The sequence below is a fragment of the Taudactylus pleione genome, unplaced genomic scaffold, assembly GCF_031769625.1.
Source record: "Taudactylus pleione unplaced genomic scaffold, aTauple2 ptg000050l, whole genome shotgun sequence".
Classification (NCBI taxonomy): Eukaryota; Metazoa; Chordata; class Amphibia; order Anura; family Myobatrachidae; genus Taudactylus; species Taudactylus pleione.
The window spans coordinates 181,620-194,590 of NW_028284452.1; the positions used below are offsets into that span (position 1 = coordinate 181,620).

At 34.5% G+C, this 12,971-nt stretch overlaps 1 non-coding gene across 1 annotated transcript; it reads right to left on the reverse strand.

Annotated features, from left to right (window-relative positions):
- Positions 1 to 8,232: 8,232 nt before the first annotated feature.
- TRNAW-CCA (transfer RNA tryptophan (anticodon CCA)) lies at positions 8,233 to 8,305 on the reverse strand. Its single transcript has one exon. It is a non-coding gene; the product is annotated as a tRNA-Trp (tRNA).
- Between the last annotated feature and the right edge of the window lie 4,666 nt (positions 8,306 to 12,971).

Here is a 12,971-nt window from a genome sequence, read left to right on the forward strand (position 1 = left end):
TTGAATAAATAAACATGATGTACACTGAAGTCCACTTTTTGGCACTTTTGGAAAAGAGAATTTGAATCACATGCTAAAGCAGATAATAGGAAAATATATTTAATAGCCTAATTTACATAAGACTATTCAGAGCTGGATATTTTTAAGATGCCATAAATCTAGTATTCTCTGAATGACAAAGCCATGACTCTGTCCATATCCCATAAGTGCTACACATACCAACAAAGCTTCCCATTTGTTGAAAGGGCATTTCTTGGACAGTGTATTCCTGATTTCTTCAAAACAAGAAACATTCTCTAAGGAGCTTATGATCTTAAAAAATGAAAAGAATACACAAGAAAAATCATGCGTTGGCCAGTGCTACACATACCAACAAAGCTTCCCGTTTTTTGAAAGGGCATTTCTTGGTCAGTGTATTCCTAATTCCTTCAAAACAAGAAAAATTCTCAAAGGAGCTTATGCTCACCACTATACCACCAACGCTTCCCGGTTTTCAAAAGGGCATTTGTTAGTCAAATCTGTAAGCCACAACACCAGATTGTATGATTTCAATGCTCTACACTGTTAATCCATTAATTGACTGCAATGCACTTCTTTTGATGATGGAAAATATTAATACAATGCACAAATTAGGTTCAAAATGCAAATGAATAAATAAACATGATGTACACTGAAGTCCACTTTTTGGCACTTTTGGAAAAGAGAATTTGAATCACATGTTAAAGCAGATAATAGGAAAATATATTTAATAGCCTAATTTACATAAGACTATTCAGAGTTGGATATTTTTAAGATGCCTTAATTCTAGTATTCTGTGAATGACAAAGCCATGACTCTGTCCATACCCCATAAGTGCTACACATACCAAGAAAGCTTCCCATTTGTTGAAAGGGCATTTCTTGGTCAGTGTATTCCTGATTTCTTCAAAACAAGAAACATTCTCTAAGGAGCTTATGATCTTAAAAAATGAAAAGAATACACAAGAAAAATCATGCGTTGGCCAGTGCTACACATACCAACAAAGCTTCCCGTTTTTGGAAAAGGCATTTCTTGGTCAGTGTATTCCTAATTCCTTCAAAACAAGAACAATTCTCTAAGGAGTTTATGATCTTAAAAATTGAATACAAACTATGCGTTGGCCGGGAATTGAACCCGGGTCATGCTTGGAAGGCAGCTATGCTCACCACTATACCACCAACGCTTCCCAGTTTTCAAATGGGCATTTGTTTGTCAAATCTGTAAGCCACAACACCTGATTGTATGATTTCAATGCGCTACACTGTTAATCCATTAATTGACTGCAATGCACTTCTTTTGATGATGGAAAATATTAATACAATGCACAAATTAGGTTAAAAATGCAAATGAATAAATACATGATGTACACTGAAGTCCACTTTTTAGCACTTTTGGAAAAGAGAATTTGAATCACATGCTAAAGCAGATAATAGGAAAATATATTTAATAGCCTAATTTACATAAGACTATTCAGAGCTGGATTTTTTCAAGATGCCATAAATCTAGTATTCTCTGAATGACAAAGCCATGACTCTGTCCATATCCCATAAGTGCTACACATACCAACAAAGCTTCCCATTTGTTGAAAGGGCATTTCTTGGACAGTGTATTCCTGATTTCTTCAAAACAAGAAACATTCTCTAAGGAGCTTATGATCTTAAAAAATGAAAAGAATACACAAGAAAAATCATGCGTTGGCCAGTGCTACACATACCAACAAAGCTTCCCATTTTTTCAAAGGGCATTTCTTGGTCAGTGTATTCCTAATTCCTTCAAAACAAGAAAAATTCTCAAAGGAGCTTATGCTCACCACTATACCACCAACGCTTCCCGGTTTTCAAAAGGGCATTTGTTAGTCAAATCTGTAAGCCACAACACCTGATTGTATGATTTCAATGCTCTACACTGTTAATCCATTAATTGACTGCAATGCACTTCTTTTGATGATGGAAAATATTAATACAATACACAAATTAGGTTCAAAATGCAAATGAATAAATAAACATGATGTACACTGAAGTCCACTTTTTGGCACTTTTGGAAAAGAGAATTTGAATCACATGTTAAAGCAGATAATAGGAAAATATATTTAATAGCCTAATTTACATAAGACTATTCAGAGTTGGATATTTTTAAGATGCCTTAAATCTAGTATTCTGTTAATGACAAAGCCATGACTCTGTCCATACCCCATAAGTGCTACACATACCAAGAAAGCTTCCCATTTGTTGAAAGGGCATTTCTTGGTCAGTGTATTCCTGATTTCTTCAAAACAAGAAACATTCTCTAAGGAGCTTATGATCTTAAAAAATGAAAAGAATACACAAGAAAAATCATGCGTTGGCCAGTGCTACACATACCAACAAAGCTTCCCGTTTTTTGAAAAGGCATTTCTTGGTCAGTGTATTCCTAATTCCTTCAAAACAAGAATAATTCTCTAAGGAGTTTATGATCTTAAAAATTGAATACAAACTATGCGTTGGCCGGGAATTGAACCCGGGTCATGTTTGGAAGGCAGCTATGCTCACCACTATACCACCAACGCTTCCCAGTTTTCAAAAGGGCATTTGTTAGTCAAATCTGTAAGCCACAACACCTGATTGTATGATTTCAATGCGCTACACTGTTAATCCATTAATTGACTGCAATGCACTTCTTTTGATGATGGAAAATATTAATACAATGCAGAAATTAGGTTAAAAATGCAAATGAATAAATACATGATGTACACTGAAGTCCTCTTTTTAGCACTTTTGGAAAAGAGAATTTGAATCACATGCTAAAGCAGATAATAAGAAAATATATTTAATAGCCTAATTTACATAAGACTATTCAGAGCTGGATATTTTTAAGATGCCATAAATCTAGTATTCTCTGAATGACAAAGCCATGACTCTGTCCATATCCCATAAGTGCTACACATACCAACAAAGCTTCCCATTTGTTGAAAGGGCATTTCTTGGACAGTGTATTCCTGATTTCTTCAAAACAAGAAACATTCTCTAAGGAGCTTATGATCTTAAAAAATGAAAAGAATACACAAGAAAAATCATGCGTTGGCCAGTGCTACACATACCAACAAAGCTTCCCATTTTTTGAAAGGGCATTTCTTGGTCAGTGTATTCCTAATTCCTTCAAAACAAGAAAAATTCTCAAAGGAGCTTATGCTCACCACTATACCACCAACGCTTCCCGGTTTTCAAAAGGGCATTTTTTTAGTCAAATATGTAAGCCACAACACCTGATTGTATGATTTCAATGCTCTACACTGTTAATCCATTAATTGACTGCAATGCACTTCTTTTGATGATGGAAAATATTAATACAATGCACAAATTAGGTTCAAAATGCAAATGAATAAATAAACATGATGTACACTGAAGTCCACTTTTTGGCACTTTTGGAAAAGAGAATTTGAATCAAATGTTAAAGCAGATAATAGGAAAATATATTTAATAGCCTAATTTACATAAGACTATTCAGAGTGGGATATTTTTAAGATGCCATAAATCTAGAATTCTGTGAATGACAAAGCCATGACTCTGTCCATACCCCATAAGTGCTACACATACCAGGAAAGCTTCCCATTTGTTGAAAGGGCATTTCTTGGTCAGTGTATTCCTGATTTCTTCAAAACAAGAAACATTCTCTAAGGAGCTTATGATCTTAAAAAATGAAAAGAATACACTGTTAATCCATTAATTGACTGCAATGCACTTCTTTTGATGATGGAAAATATTAATACAATGCACAAATTAGGTTAAAAATGTAAATGAATAAATAAACATGATGTACACTGAAGTCCACTTTTTGGCACTTTTGGAAAAGAGAATTTGAATCACATGCTAAAGCAGATAATAGTAAAATATATTTAGTAGCCTATTTTACATAAGACTATTCAGAGCTGGATATTTTTAAGATGCCATAAGTCTAGTATTCTCTGAATGACAAAGCCATGACTCTGTCCATATCCCATAAGTGCTACACATACCAACAAAGCTTCCCATTTGTTGAAAGGGCATTTCTTGGTCAGTGTATTCCTGATTTCTTCAAAACAAGAAACATTCTCTAAGGAGCTTATGATCTTAAAAAATGAAAAGAATACACAAGAAAAATCATACGTTGGCCAGTGCTACACATACCAACAAAGCTTCCCGTTTTTTGAAAAGGCATTTCTTGGTCAGTGTATTCCTAATTCCTTCAAAACAAGAAAAATTCTCAAAGGAGATTATAATCTTAAAAAATGAATAGAATACAAACTATGCGTTGGCCAGGAATCGAACCCGGGTCAACTGCTTTGGAAGACAGCTATGCTCACCACTATACCACCAATGCTTCCTGGTTTTCAAAAGGGCATTTGTTAGTCAAATCTGTAAGCCACAACACCTGATTGTATGATTTCAATGCTCTACACTGTTAATCCATTAATTGACTGCAATGCACTTCTTTTGATGATGATAAATATTAATACAATGCACAAATTAGGTTAAAAATGCAAATGAATAAATAAACATGATGTACACTGAAGTCCACTTTTTGGCACTTTTGGAAAAGAGAATTTGAATCACATGCTAAAGCAGATAATAGGAAAATATATTTAATAGCCTAACTTACATAAGACTATTCAGAGCTGGATATTTTTAAGATGTCATAAATCTAGTAGTCTCTGAATGACAAAGCCATGACTCTGTCCATATCCCATAAGTGCTACACATACCAAGAAAGCTTCCCATTTGTTGAAAGGGCATTTCTTGGTCAGTGTATTCCTGATTTCTTCAAAACAAGAAACATTCTCTAAGGAGCTTATGATCTTAAAAAATGAAAAGAATACACAAGAAAAATCATGCGTTGGCCAGTGCTACACATACCAACAAAGCTTCCCGTTTTTGGAAAAGGCATTTCTTGGTCAGTGTATTCCTAATTCCTTCAAAACAAGAATAATTCTCTAAGGAGTTTATGATCTTAAAAATTGAATACAAACTATGCGTTGGCCGGGAATTGAACCCGGGTCATGCTTGGAAGGCAGCTATGCTCACCACTATACCACCAACGCTTCCCAGTTTTCAAAAGGGCATTTGTTAGTCAAATCTGTAAGCCACAACACCTGATTGTATGATTTCAATGCGCTACACTGTTAATCCATTAATTGACTGCAATGCACTTCTTTTGATGATGGAAAATATTAATACAATGCACAAATTAGGTTAAAAATGCAAATGAATAAATAAACATGATGTACACTGAAGTCCACTTTTTGGCACTTTTGGAAAAGAGAATTTGAATCACATGCTAAAGCAGATAATAGGAAAATATATTTAATAGCCTAATTTACATAAGACTATTCAGAGCTGGATATTTTTAAGATGCCATAAATCTAGTATTCTCTGAATGACAAAGCCATGACTCTGTCCATATCCCATAAGTGCTACACATACCAACAAAGCTTCCCATTTGTTGAAAGGGCATTTCTTGGACAGTGTATTCCTGATTCCTTCAAAACAAGAAACATTCTCTAAGGAGCTTATGATCTTAAAAAATGAAAAGAATACACAAGAAAAATCATGCGTTGGCCAGTGCTACACATACCAACAAAGCATCCCGTTTTTTGAAAAGGCATTTCTTGGTCAGTGTATTCCTAATTCCTTCAAAACAAGAAAAATTCTCAAAGGAGCTTATAATCTTAAAAAATGAATAGAATAAAATCTATGCGTTGGCCAGGAATCGAACCCGGGTCAACTGCTTTGGAAGACAGCTATGCTCACCACTATACCACCAATGCTTCCCGGTTTTCAAAAGGGCATTTGTTAGTCAAATCTGTAAGCCACAACACCTGATTGTATGATTTCAATGCTCTACACTGATAATCCATTAATTGACTGCAATGCACTTCTTTTGATGATGGAAAATATTAATACAATACACAAATTAGGTTCAAAATGCAAATGAATAAATAAACATGATGTACACTGAAGTCCACTTTTTGGCACTTTTGGAAAAGAGAATTTGAATCACATGTTAAAGCAGATAATAGGAAAATATATTTAATAGCCTAATTTACATAAGACTATTCAGAGTTGGATATTTTTAAGATGCCTTAAATCTAGTATTCTGTTAATGACAAAGCCATGACTCTGTCCATACCCCATAAGTGCTACACATACCAAGAAAGCTTCCCATTTGTTGAAAGGGCATTTCTTGGTCAGTGTATTCCTGATTTCTTCAAAACAAGAAACATTCTCTAAGGAGCTTATGATCTTAAAAAATGAAAAGAATACACAAGAAAAATCATGCGTTGGCCAGTGCTACACATACCAACAAAGCTTCCCGTTTTTTGAAAAGGCATTTCTTGGTCAGTGTATTCCTAATTCCTTCAAAACAAGAATAATTCTCTAAGGAGTTTATGATCTTAAAAATTGAATACAAACTATGCGTTGGCCGGGAATTGAACCCGGGTCATGTTTGGAAGGCAGCTATGCTCACCACTATACCACCAACGCTTCCCAGTTTTCAAAAGGGCATTTGTTAGTCAAATCTGTAAGCCACAACACCTGATTGTATGATTTCAATGCGCTACACTGTTAATCCATTAATTGACTGCAATGCACTTCTTTTGATGATGGAAAATATTAATACAATGCAGAAATTAGGTTAAAAATGCAAATGAATAAATACATGATGTACACTGAAGTCCTCTTTTTAGCACTTTTGGAAAAGAGAATTTGAATCACATGCTAAAGCAGATAATAAGAAAATATATTTAATAGCCTAATTTACATAAGACTATTCAGAGCTGGATATTTTTAAGATGCCATAAATCTAGTATTCTCTGAATGACAAAGCCATGACTCTGTCCATATCCCATAAGTGCTACACATACCAACAAAGCTTCCCATTTGTTGAAAGGGCATTTCTTGGACAGTGTATTCCTGATTTCTTCAAAACAAGAAACATTCTCTAAGGAGCTTATGATCTTAAAAAATGAAAAGAATACACAAGAAAAATCATGCGTTGGCCAGTGCTACACATACCAACAAAGCTTCCCATTTTTTGAAAGGGCATTTCTTGGTCAGTGTATTCCTAATTCCTTCAAAACAAGAAAAATTCTCAAAGGAGCTTATGCTCACCACTATACCACCAACGCTTCCCGGTTTTCAAAAGGGCATTTTTTTAGTCAAATATGTAAGCCACAACACCTGATTGTATGATTTCAATGCTCTACACTGTTAATCCATTAATTGACTGCAATGCACTTCTTTTGATGATGGAAAATATTAATACAATGCACAAATTAGGTTCAAAATGCAAATGAATAAATAAACATGATGTACACTGAAGTCCATTTTTTGGCACTTTTGGAAAAGAGAATTTGAATCAAATGTTAAAGCAGATAATAGGAAAATATATTTAATAGCCTAATTTACATAAGACTATTCAGAGTGGGATATTTTTAAGATGCCATGAATCTAGAATTCTGTGAATGACAAAGCCATGACTCTGTCCATACCCCATAAGTGCTACACATACCAGGAAAGCTTCCCATTTGTTGAAAGGGCATTTCTTGGTCAGTGTATTCCTGATTTCTTCAAAACAAGAAACATTCTCTAAGGAGCTTATGATCTTAAAAAATGAAAAGAATACACTGTTATTCCATTAATTGACTGCAATGCACTTCTTTTGATGATGGAAAATATTAATACTATGCACAAATTAGGTTAAAAATGTAAATGAATAAATAAACATGATGTACACTGAAGTCCACTTTTTGGCACTTTTGGAAAAGAGAATTTGAATCACATGCTAAAGCAGATAATAGTAAAATATATTTAGTAGCCTATTTTACATAAGACTATTCAGAGCTGGATATTTTTAAGATGCCATAAGTCTAGTATTCTCTGAATGACAAAGCCATGACTCTGTCCATATCCCATAAGTGCTACACATACCAAGAAAGCTTCCCATTTGTTGAAAGGGCATTTCTTGGTCAGTGTATTCCTGATTTCTTCAAAACAAGAAACATTCTCTAAGGAGCTTATGATCTTAAAAAATGAAAAGAATACACAAGAAAAATCATGCGTTGGCCAGTGCTACACATACCAACAAAGCTTCCCGTTTTTTGAAAAGGCATTTCTTGGTCAGTGTATTCCTAATTCCTTCAAAACAAGAAAAATTCTCAAAGGAGATTATAATCTTAAAAAATGAATAGAATACAAACTATGCGTTGGCCAGGAATCGAACCTGGGTCAACTGCTTTGGAAGACAGCTATGCTCACCACTATACCACCAATGCTTCCTGGTTTTCAAAAGGGCATTTGTTAGTCAAATCTGTAAGCCACAACACCTGATTGTATGATTTCAATGCGCTACACTGTTAATCCATTAATTGACTGCAATGCACTTCTTTTGATGATGGAAAATATTAATACAATGCACAAATTAGGTTAAAAATGCAATTGAATAAATAAACATGATGTACACTGAAGTCCACTTTTTGGCACTTTTGGAAAAGAGAATTTGAATCACATGCTAAAGCAGATAATAGGAAAATATATTTAATAGCCTAATTTACATAAGACTATTCAGAGCTGGATATTTTTAAGATGCCATAAATCTAGTATGCTCTGAATGACAAAGCCATGACTCTGTCCATATCCCATAAGTGCTACACATACCAACAAAGCTTCCCATTTGTTGAAAGGGCATTTCTTGGACAGTGTATTCCTGATTTCTTCAAAACAAGAAACATTCTCTAAGGAGCTTATGATCTTAAAAAATGAAAAGAATACACAAGAAAAATCATGCGTTGGCCAGTGCTACACATACCAACAAAGCTTCCCGTTTTTTGAAAGGGCATTTCTTGGTCAGTGTATTCCTAATTCCTTCAAAACAAGAAAAATTCTCAAAGGAGCTTATGCTCACCACTATACCACCAACGCTTCCCGGTTTTCAAAAGGGCATTTGTTAGTCAAATCTGTAAGCCACAACACCTGATTGTATGATTTCAATGCTCTACACTGTTAATCCATTAATTGACTGCAATGCACTTCTTTTGATGATGGAAAATATTAATACAATGCAGAAATTAGGTTCAAAATGCAAATGAATAAATAAACATGATGTACACTGAAGTCCACTTATTGGCACTTTTGGAAAAGAGAATTTGAATCACATGCTAAAGCAGATAATAGGAAAATATATTTAATAGCCTAATTTACATAAGACTATTCAGAGCTGGATATTTTTAAGATGCCATAAATCTAGTATTCTCTGAATGACAAAGCCATGACTCTGTCCATATCCCATAAGTGCTACACATACCAACAAAGCATCTCATTTGTTGAAAGGGCATTTCTTGGACAGTGTATTCCTGATTCCTTCAAAACAAGAAAAATTCTCAAAGGAGCTTATTGTCTTAAAAAATGAATAGAATACAAACTATGCGTTGGCCAGGAATCGAACCCGGGTCAACTGCTTTGGAAGACAGCTATGCTCACCACTATACCACCAATGCTTCCCGGTTTTCAACAGGGCATTTGTTAGTCAAATCTGTAAGCCACAACACCTGATTGTATGATTTCAATGCGCTACACTGTTAATCCATTAATTGACTGCAATGCACTTCTTTTGATGATGGAAAATATTAATACAATGCACAAATTAGGTTAAAAATGCAAATGAATAAATAAACATGATGTACACTGAAGTCCACTTTTTGGCACTTTTGGAAAAGAGAATTTGAATCACATGCTAAAGCAGATAATAGGAAAATATATTTAATAGCCTAATTTACATAAGACTATTCAGAGCTGGATATTTTTAAGATGCCATAAATCTAGTATTCTCTGAATGACAAAGCCATGACTCTGTCCATATCCCATAAGTGCTACACATACCAACAAAGCTTCCCATTTGTTGAAAGGGCATTTCTTGGTCAGTGTATTCCTGATTTCTTCTAAACAAGAAACATTCTCTAAGGAGCTTATGATCTTAAAAAATGAAAAGAATACACAAGAAAAATCATGCATTGGCCAGTGCTACACATACCAACAAAGCTTCCCGTTTTTTGAAAAGGCATTTCTTGGTCAGTGTATTCCTAATTCCTTCAAAACAAGAAAAATTCTCAAAGGAGCTTATAATCTTAAAAAATGAATAGAATACAATCTATGCGTTGGCCAGGAATCGAGCCCGGGTCAACTGCTTTGGAAGACAGCTATGCTCACCACTATACCACCAATGCTTCCCGGTTTTCAAAAGGGCATTTGTTAGTCAAATCTGTAAGCCACAACACCTGATTGTATGATTTCAATGCGCTACACTGTTAATCCATTAATTGACTGCAATGCACTTCTTTTGATGATGAAAAATATTAATACAATGCACAAATTAGGTTAAAAATGCAAATGAATAAATAAACATGATGTACACTGAAGTCCGCTTTTTGGCACTTTTGGAAAAGAGAATTTGAATCACATGCTAAAGCAGATAATAGGAAAATATATTTAATAGCCTAATTTACATAAGACTATTCAGAGTTGGATTTTTTCAAGATGCCATAAATCTAGTATTCTCTGAATGACAAAGCCATGACTCTGTCCATATCCCATAAGTGCTACACATACCAACAAAGCTTCCCATTTGTTGAAAGGGCATTTCTTGGACAGTGTATTCCTGATTTCTTCAAAACAAGAAACATTCTCTAAGGAGCTTATGATCTTAAAAAATGAAAAGAATACACAAGAAAAATCATGCGTTGGCCAGTGCTACACATACCAACAAAGCTTCCCGTTTTTTGAAAGGGCATTTCTTGGTCAGTGTATTCCTAATTCCTTCAAAACAAGAAAAATTCTCAAAGGAGCTTATGCTCACCACTATACCACCAACGCTTCCCGGTTTTCAAAAGGGCATTTGTTAGTCAAATCTGTAAGCCACAACACCTGATTGTATGATTTCAATGCTCTACACTGTTAATCCATTAATTGACTGCAATGCGATTCTTTTGATGATGGAAAATATTAATACAATGCACAAATTAGGTTCAAAATGCAAATGAATAATTAAACATGATGTACACTGAAGTCCACTTTTTGGCACTTTTGGAAAAGAGAATTTGAATCACATGTTAAAGCAGATAATAGGAAAATATATTTAATAGCCTAATTTACATAAGACTATTCAGAGCTGGATATTTTTAAGATGCCATAAATCTAGTATTCTCTGAATGACAAAGCCATGACTCTGTCCATATCCCATAAGTGCTACACATACCAACAAAGCTTCCCATTTGTTGAAAGGGCATTTCTTGGTCAGTGTATTCCTGATTTCTTCAAAACAAGAAACATTCTCTAAGGAGCTTATGATCTTAAAAAATGAAAAGAATACACAAGAAAAATCATGCGTTGGCCAGTGCTACACATACCAACAAAGCTTCCCGTTTTTTCAAAAGGCATTTCTTGGTCAGTGTATTCCTAATTCCTTCAAAACAAGAAAAATTCTCAAAGGATCTTATAATCTTAAAAAATGAATAGAATACAAACTATGCGTTGGCCAGGAATCGAACCCGGGTCAACTGCTTTGGAAGACAGCTATGCTCACCACTATACCACCAATGCTTCCTGGTTTTCAAAAGGGCATTTGTTAGTCAAATCTGTAAGCCACAACACCTGATTGTATGATTTCAATGCGCTACACTGTTAATCCATTAATTGACTGCAATGCACTTCTTTTGATGATGGAAAATATTAATACAATGCACAAATTAGGTTAAAAATGCAATTGAATAAATAAACATGATGTACACTGAAGTCCACTTTTTGGCACTTTTGGAAAAGAGAATTTGAATCACATGCTAAAGCAGATAATAGGAAAATATATTTAATAGCCTAATTTACATAAGACTATTCAGAGCTGGATATTTTTAAGATGCCATAAATCTAGTATTCTCTGAATGACAAAGCCATGACTCTGTCCATATCCCATAAGTGCTACACATACCAACAAAGCTTCCCATTTGTTGAAAGGGCATTTCTTGGACAGTGTATTCCTGATTTCTTCAAAACAAGAAACATTCTCTAAGGAGCTTATGATCTTAAAAAATGAAAAGAATACACAAGAAAAATCATGCGTTGGCCAGTGCTACACATACCAATAAAGCTTCCCGTTTTTTGAAAGGGCATTTCTTGGTCAGTGTATTCCTAATTCCTTCAAAACAAGAAAAATTCTCAAAGGAGCTTATGCTCACCACTATACCACCAACGCTTCCCGGTTTTCAAAAGGGCATTTGTTAGTCAAATCTGTAAGCCACAACACCAGATTGTATGATTTCAATGCTCTACACTGTTAATCCATTAATTGACTGCAATGCACTTCTTTTGATGATGGAAAATATTAATACAATGCACAAATTAGGTTCAAAATGCAAATGAATAAATAAACATGATGTACACTGAAGTCCACTTTTTGGCACTTTTGGAAAAGAGAATTTGAATCACATGTTAAAGCAGATAATAAGAAAATATATTTAATAGCCTAATTTACATAAGACTATTCAGAGTTGGATATTTTTAAGATGCCTTAATTCTAGTATTCTGTGAATGACAAAGCCATGACTCTGTCCATACCCCATAAGTGCTACACATACCAAGAAAGCTTCCCATTTGTTGAAAGGGCATTTCTTGGTCAGTGTATTCCTGATTTCTTCAAAACAAGAAACATTCTCTAAGGAGCTTATGATCTTAAAAAATGAAAAGAATACACAAGAAAAATCATGCGTTGGCCAGTGCTACACATACCAACAAAGCTTCCCGTTTTTGGAAAAGGCATTTCTTGGTCAGTGTATTCCTAATTCCTTCAAAACAAGAACAATTCTCTAAGGAGTTTATGATCTTAAAAATTGAATACAAACTATGCGTTGGCCGGGAATTGAACCCGGGTCATGCTTGGAAGGCAGCTATGCTCAC